The sequence below is a fragment of the Monodon monoceros genome, unplaced genomic scaffold (genome assembly GCF_005190385.1).
Source record: "Monodon monoceros isolate NGI ecotype Baffin Bay Population unplaced genomic scaffold, NGI_Narwhal_1 Super_Scaffold_21, whole genome shotgun sequence".
Lineage (NCBI taxonomy): Eukaryota > Metazoa > Chordata > Mammalia > Artiodactyla > Monodontidae > Monodon > Monodon monoceros.
Genome location: NW_021703778.1, coordinates 141,496,366 through 141,524,307, shown reverse-complemented (window position 1 = coordinate 141,524,307; position 27,942 = coordinate 141,496,366). Strand labels below are relative to the sequence as shown.

Genomic DNA, 27,942 nt, shown 5'->3' with positions numbered 1-27,942 from the left:
TGTGTGTGTGTGTGTGTGTGTGTGTGTGTGTGTCTGTGTGTGTGTGTGTCTGTGTGTGTGTGTCTGTGTGTGTGTGTGTGTGTGTCTGTGTGTGTGTGTGTCTGTGTGTGTGTGTGTCTGTGTGTGTGTGTCTGTGTGTGTGTGTGTGTGTGTCTGTGTGTGTGTGTGTCTGTGTGTGTGTGTGTGTGTGTACTAGGGGAGAGGGAGACGGCTGGAAGGAGCCCAGGCAGCAGTGAGTCGTCCTGTGGGGCTTCCTGCAGGCCAGGAACACCCTGCCGTTGTTTTCCGTCCTTGTCCTCCTCCCCCCATTCTCTGTGCCCCTCCCGGAGCTGACCTGTCGCCTTCCCGAGAGGCCAGGCTGTTTGTACGGCTCACAGGTTGGGCTCTGGAGCCCCACACCTCTGCGCAGGTGTGGTGTTAGTTGGGACCAACGCCACCTGAGCTGCCCCCATGTGCGACCCGCCCAAGGTTCTCCTGGGACCTGGTGTGCGTGCGGCCCAGGGCCGTGGTGTCAGGGAGCCTTACCAGGGCCTTGCTTTTATCCCCTCGGAGTGTGGTCAGTGGGCCCACATCACTGCAGGAAGGGCCGCAGGAGCTGGGCTGAGTTACTCACCTGGGGTGCTGGAAGCCCAGTCCAGTCTGGAGCTCCCCAGAGGAGTCTCGGCTAAGAGGCAGCAGGCAGAGGAGCCCCCGTAGCCTGGTTCCTTAGTCCTGGTCAGACGGGGTCACCCTGCTGGGACTCGGGATTCAGCCCCGGGTGCTGTCTCCATCGGCCAAGGCAGGGTCCTGCTAAGTTCTAATTGCCCAAAGTGGCCGACGCCAGGCACCTGGGGAGTGGCGGGGACAGGAGACCCTCAGAGCCACACTGGGAGCCCACCTTCCTCTTAACACATGGCCAAGATTGCTCGCTGGTTCTCAGGCCGAGCATCGGGCCCGAGAATCCTCCCACCTCAGCAGGTGGAGGGTAACGGCGTGGAGAGGGCTGGTCAGGCACTCTCCTGATTGTCTTTCCAGTTCTTCCTTCACCCCCCATCACGTCCTGGCTGGGGATTACCTGCAGGATCTTGCCGTGCAGGGCAGTGAGTCCCGGGTAGTGACCCTTTGGCCTCAAAGCCACGCGGGCAACACTCACAACCCCCACCTGCCCCTGCCTCGTGCCCTGTTCAGCCACCCCAAATGGTGCAAGGCCTTCGTCCAGCTCCAGCCCCTCCCAGACAAATGAGCAGAAACTGGCCGTCCCGGCAGCCCGAGAGCTGAGCCAGGAACAGGACTGGATTTTTTTCTTTTTTTTTTTAAGTTGAAGAAATTCTTTTTCTCATAATGATCACAATGGCTCACCCTTCCGGAGCATGTGCTAAGTATCCGGCCCTGTGCTAAGGAGTCTACGTGCATTAACACATCTAATCCTGCGAGGGGGATACCGTTACCCCGTTTTACGGATGACAGAACTGCCTTGGAGCAGCCGCATGACTTTTCCAAGATCCTACAGCGAGCGAGAGGTGGAGCAGGGGTCCGTAGCCGGGCAGTGTGGTTCCCGATTTGCCTGCTCAAACTGTGCTCTCCTGCTTATAAACCAAATGCTTGCGAATCTAGGAACAATTTAACCAAAGCCAAACATATACAAAACAAAACCCAGTGATGAAAACGTTCTGGAATTAGATAGCAGTGGGGGTTGCACAGCCTTGCGAATATACTAAAACCCGCTGAACTGTAGGCTTTAAATGGGTGACTTTGATGGTATAAGAATTATATCTCAATTTTTAAAAACCCTCAGAAAATGCTAATATAAGAAGAGAATGACAGTTGCCTGTCATCCCACCTCCTAGAGGTGAGCTCTCTCCATCCTTACTCCTCCTCCTCTCACTTGGGAGCCCACGCTAAGGTCAGGGATACAGGCTCATGGTGAGTGAGTGGGAGAAGAGAAGAGTAAAATAATCAAGAAGGGTGGCTTTCATAAAAAGCATCATGTGGCCTTTTTCTTGGAAACTGCTTAAGAATAGATCACCGATAAGAACAGACGAACAGAAGGCTGGGCTGGAGGGAGGTCGGGTGACCTTCCTCATTTCTCCAAGGCCGAGTCCCATGGCACCTGCCTTGTTGGCCTGGGATTGCTTCTCACCTTGTGCCATCCCCAGGGTTAACAGGGGGGGTCCAAGTGGGGCAGCTTCCCCCAGGTCCTGAGGCATGAAGAGGGGAGGGCAGGGCCAGGGTCCTACCCCAGGAGGCAGCTGCCCATTCTCAGAGGTTGCCTAGCAATCATGGGAACAGGTGACTCAGCCCACTACAGAGGCAGGAGGAGAATAAACGGCAGCCAAGGATAGAAATCGGGAGTAGTTGCAGAGATGCCGTTACCCTGGAAACCACCTGCTTGGTCCTTGGCTACAGCGGGCAACTTCTGGGCTGGGATCCACTCTTCACTGAGAGGTTGTGGGGTCCTCTCCAGGCTTGTCACCCACAGTGTCGGGGAGGGGGATGTCAAGAAACCCCTCTTGCACGTGGCCTCTGTGGTGGATGTGTTCTCTGTGGTCTCATTTAACATTCACAACAGCCTTGTAAGGCATGTGGGATGCTCACACTTGATAGATGAAGATCCTGAGCTTAGAGATACAAAATAACAGGCTCACACCAGAAGGCTCACAGTGAGAGGGGCTGGGGATGAAGGTGGTGGTACCCTTGGTGCTTAAAACAAACCTTTCATTTTGGTTTAAAGCATTTCACGTGCCCAGGATGTGGGAGGTCATGTAAACACTATCCACCTTCAGGGAAGGGAAGAGAAGATGAGAGAAGGAAGGCTGGAAAGGAGAGTTGTCTGTTTTATATCCAACAACCAGCCAGTAGTATTTATTAAGAAAGTCTTGGTTCCCCAAATAAGTAAAAGGACTGATATTTCACATGGATTGAAGGTTGCATGGTTTGGATTATCTCAATCTGTCAAAAACCCCTTTGAGAAAGGTACTTTTATTTCCCTTGTTACTACAGATAGGGAGATTGAGGCTCAGAGAGGTTAAGTAACTTGCCCAAGATTGACCAGGTAATAAGCCAGGTTATGAATGAACCCAGGCAGGTTGACCTTGGAACTCCACCCTTAACCATAAGTACAGACTCACCCTTTGTTATTTTGGAGGTTACGTTTTAATTGATACATGGCTGATATAAATGAAATAAGGAACAAGTCAAGATGGAATATAACCAAGTACTCATCGTATGGTTCATGATTTTCAACATTTACGCACTCACATATGGTTTTTCTCTCCATCATGATGAATAGACTTGTGAGGCCTTATCCCCATTTTATAGACAGAGCAAGTGAGGCTCAGAAAGGGGGAGTGCTTTTACCTCTCACAACCTGAATGGGGTAGAGTTGGTTCTGAATCCAGGTCTTTGAGGGTCTGTGAGGCTAAAGGGGTGGGTGTGGGCCTTTCCGAAATTCCCTTTCTTGGTTGGAAAGGTAGTGGAGGATTCTAGTTGTATTTCTCCCCACTTTTCAGTAGGAGTAGGTGTCAGGAATGGGCTCAGGTCCCCGGTGGCCTCTCCTGGAGCTGCTCCCAGCTTTGGGGACTGGCTCCCCCGCTATGAAATTCAACCACGTCCCCTCCTCTGCTGCTTGGGTTCCTTCAGGTTCACCTGCTCCTGCCGGCCCGTTTGTTTGGTCGCCAGGGGAACCTAGCACCCTTTGAACCAGGTAGCTGAGGCTCAGTGTTTATTTTGGTTTGAGAAGCCTGTGCTTGTGAAACACAAAGGTGGAGGTTCTGGTTTGAGCTTTGAGGCTCTTCAGAAAGCTGATGAGGGAAAGTCTGGGGGCTTAGGCTGGGGTAAGCAGTTTCGGCTTTCAGCGCCGCGGGCCAGGCCAGAGGACAGCCCTGGGGGGGAGGACAGTGCCCTTCCTGCCCCCTCTTCCCTCTGAACCTTGCAGCTAAGGGTCTAAATCAAAGGCCCTGAATGGTTCAGCTGAGGGCAGAAAAGTGATGGGGGTGGGGAAGGGAAGGGAGCCTCCTCTACCTTGTGTTTACTGTTCCGTGGTGGTTGGTGCTGTGGAGCGTGGTCGCAGGCCTGTGATTTGAGGCCAGGGCTTACAGGGGAGCGTTTTTTTGGGGCCTGAAATTTTATTTTTTTATTTTTTTTGAGGTACGCGGGCCTCTCACTGTTGTGGCCTCTCCCGTTGCGGAGCACAGGCTCCGGACGCGCAGGCTCAGCGGCCATGGCTCACGGGCCCAGCCGCTCCGCGGCATGTGGGATCCTCCCGGACCGGGGCACGAACCCGTGTCCCCTGCATTGGCAGGCGGACTCTCAACCACTGCGCCACCAGGGAAGCCCTGAAATTTTATTTTTTAAAAGCCATCAGCAAAGCTGATTATAACCGACGGAGCAGTGCTGGGCTCTGTTTTCAAATCATCTGTAGGTGAAATGACACGAGGGGAGGGAGCGGTGAGGTGGGTGGCCCCCTTCAGGCAGGTCTCCTAATGGAACTTGGCTTTCCATCTTGGAAGAGGGGTGGCAGGTCCTGCACGTGGGTGGGAAGGGACTTGTTACTGTCAGACTCTTTCTCCTCATGTCCCATGTGGAAATGTGCACATGTCACAGCCTGTGGTTTGAGGATGGAGAGAGAAGTGGGGCTTTTAATTCTTCTAAGTCCCAAGACCAGGAAATGGGATCACTACCTCCTCCCCCAGTGGGAGGGTCTGGTGGGGACAGGGCCAGTGGCTTTGAGGTCCCGTGTCTGTTTTGACCTCTAGTACTGTGAGTGAGTGAGCGAGGATGTGTGTGGCAGCGTGAATGCAGGCACACGTGTGTGTGTGTGTGTGTGTGTGTGTGTGTGTGTGTTCATGTGTGTGTGTGTGTCTGGCTCTGAGAAGCTCCGCTGTTGTTTTTGGCCACTGCCTTGACTTTGGCAGGGGAGTGGCCCCCTTTCAAACACCACAGACATCCTCCAGATAATATATAATGGCACTTTCCAGTAGAGTTCCCGATACTTCGGAAAGGCCTTTCTTTCCAGGAACCCAAAGTGCTTTTCCAGACTTGGCCCCGGGAGCTGGGAGATGGAGGAGGTGAGGGAAGTGGGGGCCAGACCCCTGGTTTCCTGCCCTTCCTCCTGGATGCTGTGCTGGCCGGGGCTGTTTGGAGGTATCTTTGCATGCATGAAGTCCTGAGGACGCCCCAAACTCTAGCCCCAAAGAAAGCTACCTATATATATATATATTTTTTCTAAGTTATGCAGTGGTAAATTGAGTTTCATTGTATGTAATCAGCTTTTTAAAAATTAAGGAATCCCACATTGGGGTTTCACTTCTCTGGGCCTGTCTGGAACCCCCTTAATGGGCTGCTTGGTGCAGGCAGTGAGGCCACATTGGGGCCCAGGGGTGCCCGGCTAGGGGACCTGCCCCCAGTCCCTTTCCATGGAAGCTTCTGGTTCAGGACAAAGCCAGCTTAGGCCCACCTTGTGGCCCAGGGAGTATGTCTGGAATTATATACAGAGGACCATCTACCCCCTCCCCCAAGCATGAGGCAAGCTGGTGCTGTGCTATGGGCCAGGCACGCTTCTGAGTGTTTCACAGATATTAATTCGTTTAATCCTCACAACACCTGTGAGATGATTTGGCTGGGGGTAAGGAAATTTAGAAAGGACTGCAAAGGCTCAGGTGGTTACAGCCGTGATTTCTACATTTTCTGCTCTGAGGCCAGTTCACAGAGACGATGAACATTCCAGATTTGAGGTCGCGGTGCCTTTCTCCCCAGTCCCATTCCTGCCCCTCAGTGGAACTGACCGCTGTCCAGTTTGGTGTTTTCACTCCTAAACATCTATTTGTACGCTTCCTGCCTGTGTAGTTGTCCGTGTGACAGATGGTGTCACACACAGCGTGTCGCCATGCACACCTCCCTTTCTGCTCTCATTTGTCCCGCACCCCACATGGCGGGAGCTCCGACCCCTCTGGCGTTGATGAGACGGCTGACGCCTGGAGGGGCTGGAGGACTTGGGGGATTTGCGCGGGTCACACAGCAGCTTACAGGTGGCAGGTGGGACCGGAAGCTGGGCTTCTTGCCTCTGCGGGTGGCTCTTTGTGGTCACCTGCAGCTCCCTGCCCCATCAGAGTTCAAAGACTCACTGGTATTTGGTGAGGGAGGGCAGGAGCAGTCAGTCTGTTTCTTGTTTTCTTTCCTCCCACATGTGCTTTTGACACCTGGTTCTCGTCCCCTGGGGCACTTGTACCCTTGTCTGCTGCCCTCCTCCTAGGGCTCGAGAGTCAGGTTCCTAGGGACTCCCACCACATTGCCATTCTTTTCTCCTCCCAGGAGAGAGCCCTTCTGCTTTTATTGTTCCTTGATGAAGCAAATATGCAATGACAGAAAGCTACTGTGAATTTGGGAATGCTTCTAGATGAATGTGTGTTGTATGTCTCACAGTGGCTTCTTGCAACATTTGGAAGTTAGCTGTTATCTGCACATAGAGTTTTGGAAGAGGCGGGAGGTGGGAAGCCGTGGCTGAGCGTGTCTTGCCTGGATCCCAGGGGCAGCCAGTGGGATTCCAGTTATGTCTCCCTGTCCCCGCTTGGTTTCCTGGCTCCGGCCCTTTCTTCCTAATCCCGTGGCTCTCAGCCACTCAGCCCTTGCATTGCTCACTTAGCGCCTAGGTAGAGGATGGGCTGGAGAGAGCTGGAAAGGACAGCCGTGTTGGCAGCCCTCACCGCACTTGCGTAGGGCCCTGTTGTGAAACTCTTGGCTCTGAGGACATTTGGAGGGTTCTCAGGGGATGTCATTCATCTGTGACTGACTCGGGACTCCTTGGATGAGTGAAGGTGGGTTTGTGGGGTCTCCTGGGGCCTCCTAGTAAGGGGTCCATTACTTGGGGCTCCTGAAGGCTGTGCCACTGGGATCCAGACACTCATGCCACCTCATCCCAGAGCCTTGAAGCCTAGAAGGATAGGGGTGGTTTGTGGAGTAGAGCAGTGGTTCTCAAACTTGAATGTGCATCAGAATCACCTGGAGGGCTTGTTAAAACACAGGTCGCAGGGCCCCATCCTCAGTGTTGGTCATTCAGTGGGTCTGGGGTGGGGCCTGAGAATTTGCATTTTTAACAAGTGAGATGACACTCTAAAGTTACTGGCAGAGGGGGTAGACGTAGGCAGGGGTGAAGAATTGGGGCTGTTTTTGCAATCTACTGTAGAGGTCTTGAACACAAAGCGTCTACCTAGCGTCTCCTCTCCCTTGCCCCAAAATAAAAACCATGTCTTTCTCTGGGAGGCCCAGGCTTGGGGAGGGAGATGTGCTTCTGCACCCCAAGAAAGGGTGACTCTTCAGGAGCCTGCTGCCGGCACATAGTAGGTACTCACCAAATATTGGATGGACGGTGACAGTGGGTACATTTCAAGGGGGTGCGGTAGCCACAGTCCAGCAGGAGACGTCTGCAGATGCCGAGGTGCTGGGTGTGATGACCTCCCAAGTCACCAAGGGTCACTCCAGTGATGGGGCTGAAGCAGGGCGCAGAGCAGGGCTGGCTCCCAGGACTCAGAAGTGTGGCCTGGGGTCAAGAGGAGGCCCGAGCTGGGGAAGCGGCCTTTTGCTCGGGATGGGGTCTGAGACTGCCACGCTGCTGCTTGGCACCCCCTCCCCGGGTGTCCTATTGCGGGGAGGCGGGAACCAGCGCAGGGCTCCAGCTCCCTGTTAGGTGGTCCAGCTGCCTTTCTTCCTCTTTTGGCCAGCGGCTCCCTTCGGATTCCCCTCCCGAGGAGCTGGCCTTGCTGACACATCCCTCCACTCCCTGCCCTATTGCATTTGGCTGAGGCCTCTACTTCAGAAATTCTTAGGGAGTTTCCGGTCCTGTTGTGTGGGTTTGTGGGCCTCAAAGGAAGTAAAATCTGGGCCTCAGTTTTCCTTCTCCTTCCAGGCCCAGAGCCAAGGGTTCTCTCAGTTATCGGACATCAGCAGCCTGCTGTCTTTGGGCTCGACCTCCTGGGGGTGTGGAAGCAGACAGAACCCTGGGCTCTCCAGCTCACCAGGATATGGGGTTCAGCAAGACCTTGGTCCACCTGCCTTGTGCTTCCTCTCAGTTGGGACCTTGGCAGGTGGCATTTAGGAGAGGAATAGGTATGGAGAGACTGTCCCTTTTTTGGCACCATTAGGCCAGAGAGCTGCTTGGGAGGACCCTGCCCCCTTTCCTCAGAACAGGGAGCACGGTTGTACATGATGTACCGAGGCCTCGGGAGACCTGAGGTCTCCTCTTAGGGCTTCCTGTGGCTACTGTATGATGCTGGTAAGTCACACCTGATCATTACCTACAAAATGAGGGGGCTGGGTTATAGGATGACGGTGATGCTCTGCTGTAAATGTCTTGCTTGGATTATCACATGGAGATGATCTCCAGGGTCTGGGTCAGTGCCACTATGCTGTGTTCTCGTCCTCTTTGGGGGGATTACTCAGCAGAGTCTAGCACTTCTTGAGGTGACCTTGAGGTTGATCCCTGGGCTTCCCAATCTGGCCCTGAAGATAACCTGCTAATACACAGTCTCTTATCTTTCAGAGTCTTATATGTTCTCAGCTTTCAGTAATTTGTTCCCACCCTCTAGGGAGGGCATGGGTGGGGCCAGGTGAATGAGCTTCCCTTATGGACCCACAATGCTCTGTGTCTTGGGCCCTGCATGGACTCTCTTACTGTGGAAATGCCTGCTTGGGGTGTGGCCGAGTGGAAAGCCAGGTGCCTGGGGAGGGGAGAGTGGGGAGCCCTGTTTGGGTTGGCGATGGGCCCCTTAGCTTTGCCTTGTAGCCTGGATGCTCCAGGTGTGGTCTGGGGGTGGGGATACTGGGGGTAGCTCTGGAGGGATGGGGAGAGCATCTCTGCCCACTGCAAGGTAGATGGTTCATAATCAGTCCTTTGTGTAGGCTTGGCTGACCCACTGCCTGGTGTGAGGGAGGCGGCCTGCCTGTGGGTTCAGTGGGTAGGAGAAACTCCTGCCGGAGCAAGGGTATCTGCCCAAGGGACTGGTGTCAATGGGCAGCCTTGTTTTTCACTTTGTTTACTCCCAGAACCTGGCTCTATCCTTTCCCTTGTAGCAGTTTGAAGAAATCAATTCATGGAATGCCTGACCAGAAGGGACCTATACTGTTACCTGACCTTCCCCCCATTAGATGAAGAGACTGAGGTCCATAGTGGTGATCTGACTTGTCCAAGGACACACTGCCAGGAGTTCATTCCTTGTGGGGCTGGTTTTAGTAAAGAATTTATTCTGGGTACATATAAATCATCTGAAGTCATCCTTGCCGGTGGGCTCCAGAACACTTGCTGACAGATAGGCGGGGTGAGCCTCTGTGCTCTGAAGGCAGATGGAGCTGCTGGAGTTCTGGCTGGTGTGTGGGTGGTCAAGTTCAGGTGAATTTCACACATGCTTGGCAGCTGTGCTCTGCCAGGCTGGAGGTGGTGATGGACAGACGGGTGGGCCCTGTGCATGGCTGCCCTTACACTCAGATGTTCCTGGCACTGGCTTCTGATTTTGCCGTTAAGGAGGGGAGCAAGAAAGGAGTCAGAGGGACAGGTGCTGGTGGCACTAGTGGTCCTGGTCCTGATATTAACACTTAGTGTCGCATGCCCAGCCCTGTGCTAAGCCCGTTACACGTATTATATCAATGAATCATCATAACCACCCCATAAAATCTAGGTCCTCATACATTTTCATCTTCACTTTACAGAAGCGCTTGAGCATTATCGCGATTAAATAATTTGCCCCAAGCCACCAACTCCCGGGCTCTGGCCTGTGAACCCAGGGCTGCTAGGCCAGAGCCTGCACTCCTACCCAGCGCCCTGGCTGTCTCCTCTCTGCCAGGACAAGCTGCCTGATGGCAAGTCAGCCCTGACTGGAGAAGGGAAGCCCCTCGCCAGAGAAGGAGCTGGGTCTCCACCCTCCCTGGGCCCCAAATACCTCTCTCCTGACACACACATTCCTGCGCATTCCTGAGGAACCAGGAAGTGGCCGTCTCTCTGGTCCCCGACGCTGCAGGTCCCAGCACTGTGTCAAGCAGTGCAGGTGGCTGGGGGGCGCTCAGGGCCAGATGGGGGCTTTTTATGTCCCCTCCATACTCCTTTGCCCTCCTCCTTTCTTCTCCTTGTCTGTTCTCTTTCCCTCCTGCCCCACAGTGGCACCCCAGACACTGGCCACCCCTGAGGATGGCCTTGGGAGGTGAGGCTTGGCCAGGCCTCACCGCTGGGGGAGTGGGGGCGGCTTTCTTTGCCTTCCTGTGGGGCGCAGGGTGCTGGTTGCCGGCTGTGTCAACGTTGGGCTGCTCCTGTGTCCGTAGAGGTGCTCCAGGCAACCACCCTCTGAAATAGCCGCGCTTGTGTTTCCCCGTCTTTGTTGCAGCTCCTGTACTGGCTGTTTCTCATCCTCGATCATATTTCCTCCCCACAACAAGGTAGGAGGTATCAGCCCTATTTGCAGGTGAGGGAATCAAAACCCCGCCAACTCAGAGAATGCGCTGAGGCTAGTATACGGCAGATTGAGGTTAATGCCCAGGTCTGTGGGCCAAAGTGCCCACATCTGCTATAGCCCAGTGTGCGCAGAAAGTGGCAGCTGGACAGAATCCCCCCCAAACAACAGCAAAACACTTCCCAGCCCGGCTATAGCATCCTGGGCCCAGGTGGGCTGGGGTATCTCCCTGATGAAGGTGCCTTGCTGGCCTCCTCTGAGAGAAGAGGGCAGATGGAAAGCATTTACAGGCTTGTGGGCACCTCTTACTCACTAAGCTGCGGCTGGGGCATTGCTCAGAAAAGCTCATTCAAGAGAATACATGATGCATGGGCAGCCAGAAGCCAGTCAGAGCCTGTCCTTTGTGTCTGGCCTTGTTCTGTGATTCCTTCTTTTCAGAGAGTTTCAGTGCCCATTGTCGTCGGGACCTGTTAATAGGGGTTATGGGAGCCTGGTGAATAATAATAATAAATAATAATAATACTGTAAGAGCTGTATGCACTGACTCTTCTAATGCTGTGTGCCTGGCACTGTCCTTAACTTTTTACATGTAAGCACTGGGACAAGGACTTTCCATGTACTAACCCATATATTCCTCACAACAACCCTGTGAGGTGGGCATTAGTATCCCCATTTTACAGATTGGAAAACTGAGGCCCAGAGAGGTTTAGTTATTCACCCAAGGCCCTACGGCTAGCCAGTGGCAGAACTAGGATTTGAATCCAAGGATTTCCAGTCAGTAAGACCATGCATGATTCCTTGGAGGTCAGGGACCTCCTTATGGCTTTTATTTCTATCCCCAAAGCTGGCCTAGCACTGGATACTGAGTGGGCTCTAGGAAAAGTTGCAATGATAGAATGTAGGGCATTTGCATCCTGCCCTTTGAGAGGAAGTTGCCTTTAAGTTGCAGGGATCTTTTTTTTTTTTTTTTTTTTTTTTTTTACAGTACGTGGGCCTCTCACTGTTGTGGCCTCTCCCGTTGCGGAGCACAGGCTCCGGACGCGCAGGCTCAGCGGCCATGGCTCACGGGCCTAGCCGCTCCACGGCATGCGGGATCTTCCCGGACCGGGGCACGGACCGAGGCACGAACCTGCGTCCGCTGCATCGGCAGGCGGACTCTCAACCATTGCGCCATCAGGAAGCCCAAGTTGCAGGGATCTTGGCATGGGCTCCTATGGGGGTGTAAGATGGGCAGCAGCCCTGAGGCCCACCCTGGGGCTCCTGCAGCCACGTACTGAATGGGGGGAGCGCTGTGTATGGGGAGACTTCAAGTGCAGATGGAGTCGGCAAGCCTGGGAAGAAAAGCCCAGGAGACACGGGGCCTAGAAGCCCCTCATTAGCTATTTGTTCCTTTAGGGAGGTCTCCCCTGTCTTCCTGTCATAAGTGACATTAGGTGTTTAACTCCCAGGGAGGGATAAGATAGCAAATAATTTAGAATTTAATAAAGTTATCAATTCATACAAGTGGGGGCAGGGGTTGTTTCTTATTTCTCTTTATCCATGATGCCTGGCATGTGGTAGGCACTTAAGGAATGTTAGTTGCATGAATGAATGAATTAAAAAAAAACCCTTATTATGGAAAATTCAAGCACAGGAGTAGAGAGTAAGTATAATGAATCCCCATATACCCATTACCCGGCTTCAACAATTAGCAGCGGAACCTGTCGTATGTAGCCATCTGGGATACTTTACAGTGAGATTAGCATGCTAGGATGAACTGCTGAGACCTTCTCAAGTGGGAAGGGACAAATGGAGATGAAATGGTGCCCTTGTGACGCCGTTGTGCCAGGTACGCTGCAGGTGCTTATTTGAAGGTTTGACCTGACTGCACTTGATAACTGGACCAGGTGGCCTTGGGCTCCAGCCCCAGGGTGGGAGGAAAGTTTCTGAAGGATGAGTTCAGCAGATCCATGAGATGCTCAAACATGTACACTGGGGCTAAAGGCACTGTGGCCAACGATAGTTCATCCACTCAGTTCACATTTATTGTGGATCTCTCTTAAACATTCAAATGTTTAAAAAGTACAGAATAGTAAAACAAATACCCAGGCGCTTGCCACCCAGATGTAAGAAATACTAAGCACTCACTCTTTTCAGATTAGGGCCAGATGATGCAGGATGTCTGCCTCTGAAGAGGCCAGTGGGGGAGAGACCCATGAACTAGCATTTCCCTGTCATGTTCAACGATGTCACAGCCCATATAGTGAAGGGAGCCCAAGGAAGGCCCCAGGCCACCTTGGAGGAGACTGGTGTAAGACCTCCTGGAGGAGGTGATAATGTGAGCTAAAATTTAAATCTAGAGTATGTAAGAGTGAGTCAGGCAAGGGGGTGGTGGCGAAGAGTGGGCCAGGCGGGCCAGGCCGTGTGTGACCAAAGGCTTGAGACAGTGAGTGTCAAGTTCTGGGAAGGGAGGGGCCGGGGATGAGTGTGAAGGAGGGGAGGGGAGGGGCGGAGAGGAAGAGGCCCGAGGCTGGGTGACAGTCACGTACAGGGGGAGTTGGACTGTGGGGCAGTAGCAGGCTCTGGGCCTGTCTGAACTGCACACTGCACACTGAGAGGATTAGAGACCAACATAATCCCCTGTGGAGTCTGGGGAAGGGTGGGAACTGCGGCAGAGGAATATTTGAAGGAACCTGGCTGTTGAGAGAAGCTCCAGGCTGGAAGAGTGGCTCTGCTGGACTTGCTATGTTCAGGGGCCCCAAGGGCTCGGAGAAGCAGGCCTTGGGGGAGGTTGAGTGGAAATGGAGTCTAGCTCAGAATTTCTAATAGTCAGACTTTCCAAAGAAGGAATGAACTGTTAGGTTGGGAGTTACCTGGTCTTAAATGTGTTTAGGTAGACCTGAGATGTTGAAACGGCAATGGGGGAATTCCCTGGTGGTCCAGTGATTAGGACTCTGCGCTTTCACTGCCAAGGGCCTGGGTTCAGTCCCTGGTCAGGGAGCTAAGATCCTGCAAGCCAAAAAACAAAAAGACAAAACAAAATGTAAAAAACCTTGTAGTTGAGGTATTCAACTAACCCAAAAAGAAATGAGATGGGAGGGACGTGGAGGGAGGGGGGGCACTGGGCCTTCAAGGACCCTCCTCATTCTGCGTTCTAAGAATACAAGCTGGGGGAGAGTGGGTTAAGTGACCCGTGGGCACAGGCGAATGGTGCTCCAAGGAAGGTAGCCATGGAGGAGGTGCTGGCCTGTTGCCATGGGAACCATCTCTGCTGTGGGTTTCCAGTTCCAGGGATGCCCTGGAAGGGAATGAGCTCACTCCACCTGCAAGGTGATGAGTCAGCCTGTTCCGAAGTCCTGCTTGCTATCCAGGGCTGGGCAAGAAGTTGAGTGGCAGACCCTGCCTCTGCCCCTCGTCGGACCACTGATACTTCTCTGCCTGATGTGGGCTGTTGTCATTAGAGACGAGATGGGGGCAGTAGAGGAAGCCACCCGCCATTCTGGTGGCCCTGGGGAGCCTCCGGTAGAGGCAGGAGGAAGCCTCTAGTCCAGTTGGCCAAACCATGGCGCTCAGCAGGGCTGAACTATGCTATCTGCAGGCCACTCAGCTCACATCGATGGGGCAACAACTACACCTGTGCTGGGCCTGGGGCCTGCAGTCCCGTAGGCTGGACGGATGCTGTGATTTCAGGTGTGCTGAGGGTTTTGAAGAAGTTCAGACTGTTCATGAATGTGTATTGGTCAGGTGTGGGCTGGTTTCTGAGGGTGGGTGAGGAAAACTTCCGGGAGGGAGTGGCATTTGATCTGACACTGGAAGGCTGAGGGGTCGCTAGTTTGCCAATCAAGTCCTAGGTATTTGGAGGTCCGGGGTTGTGGCTCATCTCCTTCCTCCCCACCCACCATGTGTGCGATTTGTTGTTCTTGTGAGGGAGTGCGCAGAGCCATGTCCACTGACTGCCAGGGGATGGCCAGAATCTCAAACAACTGTGATTTCAGGGCACCAAGCATCTTCCTCGAGACCCTATGAAATGTAGACCATCATCCACTGGGTTCCAGTCCCTAAGGAGCCACATGAGGGCCCCAACCTGTTCTGTCCCTCCTGGTGTGGCAGACTGGGGATGACATTGGACAGGCCAGGGGAACTCTGCTTTTCTAGTTTCTGGCTTGGCTACTTGTTTCACCAACATGGGCCTCTGTTTCCTTTTGAGAAGATAAACAACTTTGGAGGTTTGAGGAAATGACCGTTTTAACCCTTTCACCTAAACACAACTACTTATATTTTCAAAAACCTATTTTTTTTTTTATCCTCATGCTTGTATTATTTTGATAGTGGTAATCACAGTGGATCTGCAATTTAGTTTGCTTTTATATTTTCCCACTTGGCATTTTATCAAAGATGTTTTTTCTTATATAGCCTCATAGCCTTTATGTTCCTTCCCTGGAGAAAGTGTAGGGATTTTTTCATGAATAAATATTTATTTGTATTTTCCTTCCTCTTTCCAAAAAACGTTTGAGGAGACATGTTAAAAGGCTCATGTAAAACAGAGTTTTAAATTAAAGTTAGACGACCCAGAGCTTTGTCAGGGTGATGGTGGTGGGGTGAGGTAATTGAGAAAATAGTGTTAAAAGAGGTTTGCCTTGGGACTTCCCCGGTGGTCCAGTGGTTAAGAATCCGCCTTCCAATGCAGGGAACACAGGTTTGATCCCTGGTCGGGGAACTAAGATCCCACATGCCATGGGGCAACCAAGCCTACGCGCTCTAGAGCCTGCGCGCCGCAGCTAAGACCCGGTGCGGCTAAATAAATAAATATTAAAAAAAAGAAAAGGTTTGTTTTTGTAAGTCAGCACTGACCCTAGTTTTGAGCTTCCCGGCAGCCAAAACAAAACAATAAATTAGAATTCACATCTGTTATTTCCTAGTAAAGGGAAGTGTACCAGTTCATTGGAAAGAGATGCTTTGCCTCTCTGTGTAAGCACTGAACTCCCAGGGCTCTTCCATTTTAGGAGAGCAGTGTGGTGGATGATGCCATCAGTGTTAGTTTCATGGAACATAGAGACCTTTTTTGTATCTTGGTTCTTAAATCAACCCCAGTAGAGCCAAAGGCATGATGTTAAATCATATTGGTGTGAAGGCATTTCTGTGGGGAGCTGAAGAATGAAATCTTATTCTACTGTTTCTGGAGGTGCAGCCTGAGCGAGGCCCCAGTCCTTGGAGATGCTTGTCAGCGTTTCCTGCAGACTTACATGCAGTTGTCTGACAGGAGCCGGAGGGCAGTCTGTGTGGACTCCTGTGTTCAGAGGTTTTCTGAGGCCTTTACTGAGATGAGGACTTTTGCTTTCAGTGCTGGGCACATGAGGGCCAAAGCTGTTTCCTTAGGAAAATGAGAGTTTGGCCTATATCACCTCTTCACAGGAAAACTGTCAAGGCCAGAGCTGTCCTCTGGAAGCACTTGGGGGTCTGCTGTACATCTCAACAAGGTGCTCCTGGCCCCAGGCTCTTTGCCACAGAGGAGGGACGAGGCCGTCCGGTCAGGGCTGGGCCTGGGCCTGGACCTCTACTGGCTGCCCCACTCCTCAGCCATACGTCTCCTCTTAATTCTCCCATTATTGGACATTTTCATGGTTTCCAGTTTTTTTTTTTTTTTTTTAAATTAATTATTTATTTATTTTTGGCTGTGTTGGGTCTTCATTGCTGTGCATGGGCTTCTCATTGCAGTGGCTTCTCTTGTTGCAGAGCACGGGCTCTAGGCGCGTGGGCTTCAGTAGTTGTGGCTTGCGGGCTCCAGAGCGCAGGCTCAGTAGTTGTGGCGCACGGGCTTAGTTGTGCCGTGGCATGTGGGATCTTCCCGGTTCAGAGCTCAAACCCATGTCCCCTGCATTGGCAGGAGGATTCTTAATCACTGCACCACCAGGGAGGCCCCATGGTTTCCAGTTTTGAGCTCTCATAGATAATTCCTCTATAACTATTCGTTTCATGTGGACATTTTCCTGCATTTTAGGATAATGTCTACGAGCTGAGTTAATCAAAGGAGATGATCGTTTCTGTATGTCCTTTTACATAGTAGTCAGTTGCCTTTACAAGGCAGACTAATAAAAATTAACAAAAATGAAAGGCAGACTGGCATAGTGTGCCACCAGCAGCACACAACCTATTTCTTATTGAAGTATAGTTGATTTACAATATTATATTTTCAGGTTTCAGGTGTACAACATAGCGATTTAAAATTTTTATGGATTGCACACTCAACCTATTTTTTTAAAACGAATTAAAAAGGAAAGTAATTTTTATTGTGACAGATTTGGAAAATACAGCAAAATACAAAGAAGAAAATAAGGATTGCCTGAAGTTCTGCCACCCGAGAGCATGGAGGTGTGTCTTGTGATGGTCTGCTGTGGTGAACCTGTTGCCTCTCATCAGGCAGGAGTTTGAGCTGGGACAGTCCCTCCTTTAATGGCTGTCCCTAGGTGCCCCTACCTGGCAGGGGGGTGCCTGATTTTCCTCTGACCCAAAATATCTTTTCAGCCATTGGCCTGTCTGGCTGTGGACTTGCATTTCTAAGGTTCTAAAGACCTTCATAACATTTTCATCTAGTGCTAGATACATAAGAAGTTGGCTTGGAAACTCAGGGTTTAGATATTTGGCTGGAAAGTGTGAAATATTATTGCCTGGTGGCAACATAGCAGATCCCCCAGTAGCTGCCACACACCAGGTGAGATCCAAGGGCCGGGGGTGCAGTTTATGAGCGCTGGTGGGACAGGCGGCCAAGAAGTAGAATCTGAGGGCTTCCCTGGTGGCGCAGTGGTTAAGACTCCGCCTGCCAATGCAAGGGACATGGCTTCTGGCCCTGGTCCGGGAAGACCCCACATGCTGTGGAGCATCTAAGCCCCTGTGCCACAACTACTGAGCCTGGGCTCTAGAGTCTGCGAGCCACAACTACTGAAGCCAGTACACCTAAAGCCCGTGCTCCACAGCAAGAGTAGCCCCCGATCACCACAACTAGAGAAAGCCCGCGTGCAGCAATGAAGACCCAGCGCAGGAAAAAAAAAAAAAAAAAAAAAAAAAGAAGAATCTGTGTCTGAGAAAATTCTGCCCAGCCCTGGCTCCTGACTGCATTCCCCAAGTTCCTGTCTGTCTGTGAGGTTTGTCAGAAGAGCCAGGGTGTTCGGTGAAATTGAAGGGAAGTAGGACGAGTCGTAAGTGAGAACCTACGCCTGTCATCTCTGTGCTGGTTCTCACTTCTCTGAACCGAGCATCCCGTGGTCCAGGTGACCCTCTCCTCTACCGCTTGTCTTCAAGAGGAAGCCTCCAGGCAGGGGAGACCACTTCCTGATCTGGACGGTCCCTTGCTGAACTCTTGGTTAGGGTGCTGGTGCTGGGCTGAGGCTTGCTGACACCTCCAGCCCACAGTGATACTTCTGTCACCCGAGCAGTTACGCATCTGCTCTGAATTTCCCAGATGCTGGAGTGAGAGGACGAAGAAGGTCTGTTCATGATAGGACTTGACTTCAAGTAGGGACGGAGGCCTCAGTCCCTAAGAACTCTAAGAGCTGACTAATGATTTCTTAGGTGGCTTCAAATGCCAAAATGGGTGATTATACTGGGGGTGCCTGGTGCAGTGCACACAGTAGGACACACCTGGATGGTTGTGTTATTTTCAGTATGGAGGAGGTGGTGCAGAGAAGCTTCCTTTTCCCTACAACTCTGGCCGTCCCCTTGAGTTGGGTGGGATTTGGGCAGGGACCGTAGCTGGAGGCTCATAGATGTCTCTTGGGGGAGGAAGAAGTGATGCTTAAATGATGGCATCTTAGAGTTACCCACGTGTGGGACTCGCAGGCCTCTAGGAGGTGCACCTAGAGGAGGCTTGATGTCCCTAGTGCTGTTTCTCCTATGGCCAGCCCATCTGACACAGTTGGGGACAGTTTTCCAAGGTCCGGGGGCTGTGGATGATCAGAACTTTGGAACCATGGGATTCACCACAGAGAATTTGCGTGTTGGGACATTTCCTTGGGGGCCCTGAAGGGGGAAGCCATCAGAATGTCTCAGCTACTGTTCTGGTCGTTTGGGTAAAGAGCTCCCTGTTGGAGCCTTGTAAGGCTCTCCAGCTTGCGGCCATGTGGAAAGGCTGGGATTGATTAATTCTGTCTGGTTTGTTAGACACTCTACCCTCTTTGCCTCTCCCCACCCAGGAAACCACATGAACTGTCAAGGTGGGTCCAATTACAATTCATGGTAATTGGAGCGAGAGAGGGACTCCTGAGGAGGCAGTGACTTGTGCTTTTGCTCTGTGAAGGAGAGGTTTCTTTGCTGTGAGGAGTGGAGGCAAGTAGCAATTAAGGGCCTCCTCCTTACACCTTATTAAATGACCACCGACTCCAGGTGACCACGGCTTCCCTGTAGGCATTCTGGTTCCCGAGGGCACGTCCACCCTCTGCCACCCAAGTGGGAGAGTTTCACCCCAAGGCTGTAATCCTTAAAGGGTGGTCCACGGACCACCTAGAGTTCATGTAAAAATTGTAGCTTCCTGGGCCTTGCCTAGACCGGCTGAACCAAGTACACTGGGCTCAGAGCCCAGGAATCTGCATTTCTAGCAAGCTCCTGCCTTAATTTTTAGGTAACACTAGAGACCTCTGCGAAGGATTACCTGGGAATATTGTTGCTTCAGTCTGAACGGCAGGAGTTCAGCTAAACAAACTCAACTCCTTCATTCCCATTCACTCCTCCTCTGGGACGTCCTGGTGATGCTTCGTCTCCTTTGTTAGGCTTAGACCGCAAATTCGCTAGCTCTCCAAGATGTGAGCCAAGCATCTCTTTTGGACCCCAGACCCAGAGGGGGAATATGAATAGAGGAAAGGAAAGAAAGGAAAGCAAATCTCCTCTTGCTTCTCTGACTGTGATTGTTTTTGGCTTTGGAGCAGGTGGGCCAGTCGACTGTCTGCAAGGCTGTGTTGAAGCAGTATTGCAGTGATAATGGTGGAAGCCACTTTTCTCATCCCGGGCATGCGGAGGGGTGTCTGTATCAGACAGGCGGCCCATCCTGCCCTCCAGTCCCTCCGGGCCTGCTGAGGGCCCGCCTCGCCACTGAGCACAAACATCTGTGTCCTGCAGTGACCTGCCAGCTCTGTTGTTTGGTTTCCTGTGGAGGGAGGGCTTTTCAGTGTTGTGTATCCTGCCTCGCCTGGCTCCTCTCCCTGTCCCACCTTAGTGACCTCTGGTCCTCTACACTCAGTTGAGCCAAATCCTGACTGTGGGCTGTTGTCTGGGTTCTAGCTTTCATCCAGACAGCGTGACAAGAGGAGTTTGGGTTGGCCCTAGACTGTGTGAACGCCTCCTCAGTTATGGCCCTGGATTGTTTCAGCCTGAGGGTCTGCCAGCAGCAGTGTGTTCTGCTGGCACGGGCTCAAACTGCCCCCTTGAGACAGGGGTCCCAGCAGCAGGAAGCTAGAAGGCCTGTAGGACTGAGCTCAACAGGCAATTCCCCAATGACTCCACACCACTAGGGGTCCTCTCGGGGGTTCTAGGTCCAGAAACCCTCTGGCAGCCTCTCTGCCTAGTGGGAGTTCTGCAGGGGAGATGTGGCGCTGTGGAGGTCATGGCGTAGAAGTGGATCAGGGGCCTCAGAAATGGGGGGAGCATTGAGTCTGGTAGGGAAGGCGTCAAGGGAGCCACAACAGGTCTGCTGTTGTCAGAGTGGACTAGGGTTACAAGAAGGATGGGTATAGAGGGGGTAAGATTTTAGAAAAAGGATCTCCAGAGCGCTGAACCTGGAGGCCCAGAGAAGATGAACTCTTCCAGTCAGTACAACTTAACTTTAAAAAGGTAAAAATAAAATCCGATCAGGGCAAGTTTCTAGTCGAATAAATGCTTGTGCTCTTTTCTGAAGGCCTTGAGGATTGGTGCAGCCTGGGTTAGTATCTGGTTCGTTTATGTAGCAAAAACTATGGAAATGTTCTTACCCTTGGGCTGGGTAATTCTACCCCCAGGATAGTGTCCTGAGGAAACTGTCCAACTAAAACAAAGTAATGCTTCAGAATATTCTCTGTGCTCTCCATAGGAGCAGAAGGAAGGCTTCTGTGTCTCACTAACGTCAGGGGAGGAATTTTACAAACCGTCCTGACACGTGATAGTGGTGGAACATATCTTCAGCCTTTAAATGACATTTAGGAAGATTACACAGGAATGAAATGTTCAACAGACTGTTGAAAGTAGGAGAACTTTATGGAGCATGTACATTATAATCGGTTGCAACTGTAAAACCCACGTAAACAGGAAGATAACGTACAAAAGTGAAAATGGCTGTGTTGAGGTTGTAGGATTAAATACTTAAAAAAAAATAGTACTCAAATTTTATAGCAAGTCAGAGAATTGCTATCTGAGGCAACATCCTGCTTCAAATGTTTTTCTGCTATCACCTGTCCTTTTTCTTGAGGAATGGCAGCTCAGTGAGATCTGACTGTCCGTTCTGAGCACTTTGGTGTGTGCTGTGCACTGCTGAGCCCCGTGGAGCACACAGAGGGGGTAAGACATGGTCCCCTGGGCCTGAGAGCTCAGGCGGAGGTTTCTTCTCCCTGGGGAGACAGGATGTGCTGGGCAAGCTGATTAGCGCTGGGTGCTGAGGCTTGGCCCTAGCACGGCCAGGGACCGTGGGGAGGGGAGGCGGCAGGTGGGTGGATGGTCTGGGCCTTCATCCGGGAGTTGGAAGGATCTGTAGGACCAGGGAGCAACCAGCCTGGCAGCTGGGAATCCTGCAAAACCCAGCAAGAAGAGTCCAGTTCTCCTAAGATGGGTTCTATCCAGATCCTCACCGCTTTGACTGAGATCAGAGTTATTTGAATAAATGCCTGTGATTCACCCCATTTCTAGAGACTGGGAACTGAAGTCCAGGAAGCGAACTCTTCCAGTAATCTCAGGAGTCCGCTGGGACAGGGCTGTTGCACAGGCCCGCTCCCGGCATGTTGGCTGTGCCCCGTCTGCAAGCCCCACCCGTGCCCTCCCCAGGGGCAAATCCCCTGCTCAGGATCCACTCCTGGGAGGCTGCCCTTTGGACCCTTTTGGGTTGGCAGTGGGGGATCAGTGTTCCTTCCCCAGTGATCTCTCCTTTTAGATCTTTCCCTGGCCTGCAGGGGTGCTGGGCACTGCTGGGAGGCCAGGCCGCCCATCCCCATTTTCCATTTGGAGACCTTGACATTTTGTTTAAGAGGGGGTGTGATTGAGAGCGTGTGAGGGTGAGAACCGGAGGTGCTGGCTCCTTAAGGCTTGGCCTTCAAGTGAATTTTGGCAGAAGGGACACTGAATGTTTAATTTTAGGGCCAGGAGGGGGTGGGGGAAAGTCCCTACTGCATCTGGTTTGTGTTAAGTCCTTCCCTTCAGAAAAGGGCTGTGTTTATGGTTCAAATCCGGCAGACATGGGGCGAGAGGGGCTCCACTTTCCCGTACTAGGCAGTGGGGCACAGGGGATGCACAGAGCTTCCTTCGGGTCCTCCGACCCCATCCCAAGATAAATGGTTCCAACTTTGAGAAAACTTCCGCATCCATTTTACCCCCGAGGTTAACGCAGGCATTTGCTTCCAGCCGCTGGGCTTTGCAGGGAGAGCTGCAGAGTTCGCAGAGTTGGCTGGCTGTCAGCTTGGCTTGTCTGGCGTCTGAGGGTCCCGGATGGGTCAGCAGTGCTGCTGGCTCCCGCAGGCCTCCCGGCCGTGATTCCGGGCTTGAGGGCTTGCGTCCAGGAGGCCCAGGTTGTCAGAGCTGGAAGGTCCTGCAAAGACCAGATCCAGTCCCTTCTTGACAGATAAGGAACTGGAGGCCCAGAGGGCTGAAGAAGCTTGTCCAAGGTCAGAGAGTCGGCAGTAGACTCGGGATTCGAACCAGACTTTCCTGACTCCCAGTTTGGTTCAGTGCTCTTTTCAGGGCCCCGTATGGCTTCCCCTTCTGCCTGCTGTTACTCTTCCAGGCTCTGCTTCCTCAAAGGGCCGGCTCTGGGGACAGAGCTCGTGATGGCCAGTCTTGAAATTTGGTGGCAACATTCACAAGGCTGTGAGCGCCTCGAAGGCTGGCTGACTCACCGCCGTTTTCCAGCCCTGGCATGGTCCCTGGCTCAGGGGAAGAAGAGCTCAGAAAAAATTAAATGAATGGATGAGTGGGTGGCTTGGCCTGAGGGTGGAGGTGCTGGTGTTCCAGTTAGAATCATTGTGCTTCCTTCTGAGCATCTGTTCTGAAGCTGTCCTGTTCCAAGGCTGGGTCTTGTCTTCTCCAGCCCTGGCTCAGTTCCGGCACATCACCCAGCTTTCAGGGAAGTCTAGAGTTTCAGAGCCGAAAGGAGCCTTCGATAGCAAAGGGTCCATCCCCTGCAAGTTACAGGTAAGGAAACTGAGGCAAGGCCACACGGCTGGTCAGTGGGAACACAGGACCGGAGCCCGAGCCCGGTGTGTTCGTGGAGGGAGTTGAGGGTCCGCTGGCCTCCCCATCCCCTGTCTTCCTCAGTCGTGCGGACGAGCCATTTCGTCTGCCACCCTCTTCGCTCTAGCTTGCTCCCCACTGCGGAGGGTGCTTTCACCAGAGCCGACTGGGGAGAGGCCGGGGCATGCAGAGATGGGCCACGTCATTCCCTTGTGCTGTCCTAGAAGGGGAAAAAAGGGCGGGCGGGCTCATTTCCTTGCGGGGAAACCAGAGCTGGAGTCACCCTGGAGTCAGAGCCCAGGGAGGGGCCCCCAACCCTCTCACCGCCTCTGGCCCTGGGTCAGCGGCACTTTCCTCCTGCTGGTCTCATGAAGGGTGGAGGAGGGCCGGGCGACAGTACCGCTGTCCCCCACCCCAAGTCTGCCTTACTGCCTTTGGGAGGGCGTTTCTTGTGGTCCTCTGCAGGGCAGGCTGGTGGTGGCAGCAAGGGGAGGAGTCCGGTGACAGCATTGTCCCATTCTAAGAACTGGGAGTTGTTAAACCCCCTCATGCGTCGTGATTTGAAATGTTTTTGCCTTATAAGTCTCAATCTCTTTTTTGGTTTTATTATGAAAGTAAGACATGCTCATGTTACAAAAAAAACCCAGAAAAACAAAACAAAAAAAAAACAATTCCCCACAGGTGACATGGTTATTCTTCTATGCCACACATAAGATTTTGTATTTAATTTATATATTATTTAATTGTGGTAAAGTATACATAACATTTACCATTCTGACCACCTTTAAGTGGACAGTTCAGTGGCAATAGTTACATTCATGTTGTTGTGTAACCATCACCACCATCCATCTCCAGAACTTTTTCATTTTGCAAAACTGAAACTCTGTACCCATCAAACAGTAGCTTCCCATTGTTCCTCCCCCAGCCCCTGGCCCCCCACCATTCTACTTTCTTCTCTGTGAACTTGACTGCTTTAGAGACCTCATTAAAGTGAAGTCAGAGAGCATTTGTCCTTTCATGTCTGGCTTACTTCACTCAGCATAGAGTTTGTAATGTTCATCCCCGCTGTGGTGTGTGTCAACATTTCCTTCCTCTTTAAGGCTGACTAATATTCCATTGCATGTACATGCCGTATTTTGTTTACCCGTGCATCTCCCGATGAGCATTTGGGTTGCTTCCACCTTTTGGCTATCGTGAATCACGCTGCTGTGAACATGGGTGTGCAAATACCTGTTCAAGTCCTTGCTTTCATTTCTTTTCTGTATATACCCAGAAATGGAATTGCTAAATTTTATGTATTTACTGTTTGCGACTCTCAGGCTCTTTGAGCACCTGTGGCAGCGTTGATAGGTCAGCACAGCACCCTGGGCACCCGCCCTCCTCCCCCCACCCCACCCCCGCCCCCACCCTCCTTCCTTTTCCCCCAGGGCTGGGTCCCTGGCCCGCTGGTCTGCTGTGGTAGCTGTCGGCAGAGGTGGGCAGGTGGGCGGGCTGGCCATCTGGGTCTCCTTTGTGTACCGTGTCCGGGGCTGGCTGCAGCACAGCTCTAGGGAGGTTTGGAGCTGCTGAGCTAGTGTGAAGCTCCGGCATCTCCCGGTGAAGAAGGGCCTTTTTGGGCCAGGTTCCTATCACTTCTCCTGCTGCAGATCTGCGGAAGGGGGCTGTAGTCTTCTGGGTGCCCTGGGGTGGAACGGGGACCCCAGAGCCAACTGGCCCCACTCTCCCCATTCGCTTTTTTGTTTTTTCCCCCCCAGTTCTTCCTGCCCCAGGCCGTTTCTCTCCCAGAGGGTTAGCCTGTGAACGATTGCTGGCCGGGGAGTTCCGGAGACTAATGCAACACTTCCTAGCTGCCTTTGGAGAAAAGGTCTATTTCTTGCTAACAGAGCAGGCTCTCCTCTCCTGCTCCCTGCTCTACCCACAGTCGACCACCATCTCAAGTCAGGCCCCCAAATACGCTCACACCGCAGAGCAAACTGGTTGCTGCTTGCTGTCTGGAATGGACCTCCACCACGTGCCGCCTACCTGCCCCCTGCAGGGATCTGTGTATCGTTCCCCTGGGTGCTCAGTCTGTGTCTCACTGGTGGGGTGTGTAGTTATCTGTCAGCTTGGCCATGGCTTCCTGAGAGCTGGGCCCTCTCTTGTTCTAGTAGTCACTGGTCTAGTGCCCTATACTTAGTGGATGCTCAGTGAGAGAAAGAGAAAGTGGAAAGAATTTGGAATTTGGTTAGGAAACTCCTGGTTTGGGGCTTGAGGCCTGCTCTTTGCCAACTGAGTTACTTAACCTTCTGGAGCCTCAGTTTTTCCATCTCTAAAAAGGGGGAATCAAAATCTACCTCTTAGGGCTTCTCTGATGGCGCAGTGGTTAAGAATCCACCTGCCAATGCGAGGGACACAGGTTTGAGCCCTGCTACGGGAAGATCCCACATGCCGTGGAGCAACTAAGCCTGTGCTCCACAACTACTGAAGCCTGCGCGCCTAGAGCCTGTGCTCCACAACGAGAAGCCACCGCAATGAGAAGCCTGTGCACCTCAACGAAGAGTAGCCCCCGCTCCCTGCAACTAGAGAAAGCCGGCGTGCAGCAACGAAGACCCAACACAGCCAAAAAAAAAAAAAAAAATCTACCTCTTGTTGTGAAGAGTAAATGTGATAATCAATACAAAGTGCTTGGTAAGTGTCACTAAATGTCAGCTGTGTCATTGTTGTGCCCTTTAAGTGGGAGAGACGTTATCAGCTGCCAGGCCTGGGTGAGGACGCTGCAGGAAGGCGAGGTTTTAGGATATGGCGCTCTCCCTCTGCTTCTCGGTTGTCTGGTCCCTGGAGAGACTGGGTGAGAGGAGGAAGGGGCCGTGTGATGCTGTCTGCAGGAGGAAACTGCTTCCTCTCCAGGGAGTCCGCAGTTGCTCAGAGCCCTCGTGGGGCTGGCTGCTGCTTGCTGAGCAGGGATTGTGTGTTGGGGGGAAGAAGGGGTCCGGGGTGCCTTGGGCTTCATTCTAGATGTGACATGTCTTCTGATCTCAGCACCCTTCCCTGCCAGGCCTTCTTGGAGCCCCGCCCCCCAGCACCAGGAGGTCTGGCTCGGAACTGCCCCTGCCGTGGTTGCTGTATGACTGTTTCTTAGGGGGCGTCCTACCTACCTTTGTAGATTGCAGGCTCCAGGACCCCTGTCTCCCTCATATTTGAGGACAGGAAATAGCAGCCTCCACCGCCATGCAGTAGAGCTTTCCTTTCTCCTGCAGGATAGGGTGGTTGGGACCACCCACGCATGGGTCGTGTCTAGGCTCTGGGGAGGGAACAGGATTGCAAATTCCTCTTGGAGCTGCTGGCTCCTTTCTGCCCCTCCCTGCAGGAGAGTTCATCCTGCAGAGGCTTCGGGGTGTTGGGAAAAGCCCGGCCTCGGAGCTGCCAGTTCTGGGGTGAGGGAAGCTCTGCCATCTTATTAGCTGTGTCCTTGAACAGGTCCTCCTTCTGAGCCTCAGTTTCCTCATCTATAAAAAGAAGGCAGGGCTTCCCTGGTGGCGCAGTGGTTGAGAGTCCGCCTGCCGATGCAGGCGACACGGGTTCGTGCCCCGGTCCGGGAAGACCCCACATGCCGCGGAGCGCCTGGGCCCGTGAGCCATGACCGCTGAGCCTGCGCGTCCAGAGCCTGTGCTCCGCAACGGGAGAGACCTCAACAGTGAGAGGCCTGCGTACCGCAAAAAAAAAAAAAAAAAAAAGAAGGCAGTCTGTCTTGCAGGATCACTGCCAGGACTAAAGGAGATGATGGTGTCCTGCGCCTGGTGGGCTCCCTAAGCGGGGGCAGGGCTTGTTATTTTGGAAGCGAGCCCAAAGCCAAGGAGCCCTTTCACAAACTCTTCTTTCCCTTCTCTACCCAGAAGGCAAGGTGGTAAAGACTTCCTGTTCGTTTCCACAGCCCAGAGTTGCCCAAACTCGCCTGATTCTAGGATTCACCCGAGTACCTGTTACTTGTTAAATACCGATTCTCGGCCGTCAACCCAGAACTTCTGAACCAGAATGGCGCTTGTCGGTTTGGGGTCTGTATTTTCATCATGTTTTATCAGTAGGCCAACTTGGGAAAACTCGCCTCCCTCAGATTGCCCTCCGGTGGCTGTATCATCTGATCTTCACAAGAGGCCACTGAGGCAGGTCTGAGGCAGGTGTGGCTGCACGCAAAATGGGAGATTTTATAGGTGAGATGGTGAAGTTTAAGGGACAGACCCGAGGTGGTGGTGGTCTGAACCACTGGTTCCCTCATGGTGGAAACAGAATTAGAACCCAGATCTCCCAGTGCTGTGTGTCCGTTGTGCCTGCAGACATTCCAGCAAAGCATGGAAAGGGTGGGGGATGGAGAGAAATGGGGTGACAGGAAAGAGGTGAGTAACAAGGCTGCAGTGGTGGCAGAGGGGCACCAGTGGTGCCCTTCTGCTGCCCGTTGTGGGAGGCCTGCAGAGACCAGCCACAGGGGCAGTGCTGTAGGGTGTTGGGCTGGAGCCCTTCCCCCACTAAGATACTTCCCCAGGTGTGCCTTCTGAAATCAGGGCCCAGGTGAGCATGATAAGCATGGGCTTTGTCCCAGAGCCACTGGGAGTCAGCAGGTATAAGGAGGTTAGGGGGTGGCCTGGGTCAGGTGCCCGAGCACCTTCCCGGGGCTGTTGGCAGAGTCCTGGAAGTCCTTTGTGCAGGTAGGTCTACTTCTCCCTCCTTTCCCCTCCTTTTATGATTAGGTCTGGGAAGCCTTCTAGAAGCACAGGCAGGGCTGGCTCCCCTGCTCAGATGGTGGAAGGCGGCGTGTGCGGGGAGAGAGGAACGGGCGTGGCCAAGGCCAGCTGGCCGTGCCAGGTACAGGGGCCCACTGTCTCCCTGCTTCCTTATTCCCAAGGTTGGCCTGGTCCATTAAAGGAAAACTAGTTTAGGTCCTCTGTATACCACCCCCTTCTCCAGTTTCCCCTTAAGTGGCTCTTAATGATGCTTTCAGGCTGATTTTCTCCCAGTATTGGTGGAGAGGCTTGGGGAGGGTGGGTGGAGAGGCTTGGGGAGGGTGGGTGGGAGGCACTGGAATTGCTCCGTTAGGGCGTTCCAGGCCGAGGTGGGCTGCCCTGACTGCACAGCGACGTCACTTCTACCTGGGGGCTTCGGGAGCTGCTTCTGCCTGGGCGCACCCCCG

The 27,942-nt window shown here is 52.7% G+C and overlaps 1 protein-coding gene and 1 long non-coding RNA gene across 4 annotated transcripts in view; both read left to right on the top strand.

Annotated features, from left to right (window-relative positions):
• ACTN1 (actinin alpha 1) overlaps positions 1–27,942 on the top strand; it is a 96,160-nt gene that overhangs the window by 6,638 nt on the left and 61,580 nt on the right. The window lies entirely within an intron of this gene.
• Positions 11,439–27,758, top strand: LOC114904638. The gene is made up of 3 exons (XR_003796000.1): positions 11,439–20,903; positions 22,639–22,742; positions 25,122–27,758. It is a non-coding gene; the product is annotated as an uncharacterized LOC114904638 (long non-coding RNA).